Raw genomic sequence first — 857 nt, 5'->3', positions numbered from 1 at the left:
TATATATATATACCAGCGGTTGTAAAGAACAGGAAGGCCAGATCAAACCAAACTTTTTAGACGAAGAGCCTGCACAGTTCTATAAACATGACAGATGAAACCAGAGTTAAATTGGACAAAAATGATGGGAAGAGAAAAGAAACAGCTCATGATCAGGGGAGTAACACATTATCTGTCAAACACTGTGGACATAGTATTAAGGATATCAAATGGTTAATGTCTCAAAGCATACTGCAAGAGCAACCCAAGAGTTGCTCAAGGAAAAGAAATGAGATATTCTTCGATGGCCAAGTCAGTCACCTGATCACAACCCAACATGCTTTTCAGTTATTAAATACAAAACTGAAAGTACAAAAACCCACAACCAATCAGCAAAAAAGTGGCTGCAATGAAGGCCTGACAGAGCACCTCAAGGGAGGACAGAATTTTCATCCACGCACTGAAAACAATCCTTATATTTAAAATCATGTTAAGTTGTTGAATGAATGGTGAGCCTGTGATAACAAGGGACCTGTGTGTAAAAATGGCTTTAATTCCAAAACAGTATTTTTTTTGTAAAACTTCTCAAATAGCTGAAAGTCTACAAACTGTAAACGTTGATTGATTGATTGTTTTTTCTTTCTTTCTGTTTTTTAACTCAGTCTTCAAGAGAAACAGTAGAATATGTTAAGCCTTATATAATATTCCAGATTTTCTGTATGCTGTTAAACATGTAGTGCTTTTACTCTCATTCTACCACAAACTCCAGTCACAGCGAGGGACAAAGTCAACTTATGTGATTAAACATGTGAACCATGAGTTTGTTGGGGTTTTACAGAAACCCTGCTGTCCACAAGTGATCATGCCACATTATTTTT

This window comes from Pundamilia nyererei, unplaced genomic scaffold, assembly GCF_000239375.1.
Source record: "Pundamilia nyererei isolate P.nyererei 1_Seehausen unplaced genomic scaffold, PunNye1.0 scaffold00036, whole genome shotgun sequence".
Classification (NCBI taxonomy): Eukaryota; Metazoa; Chordata; class Actinopteri; order Cichliformes; family Cichlidae; genus Pundamilia; species Pundamilia nyererei.
This window is presented reverse-complemented; position numbering follows the sequence as displayed.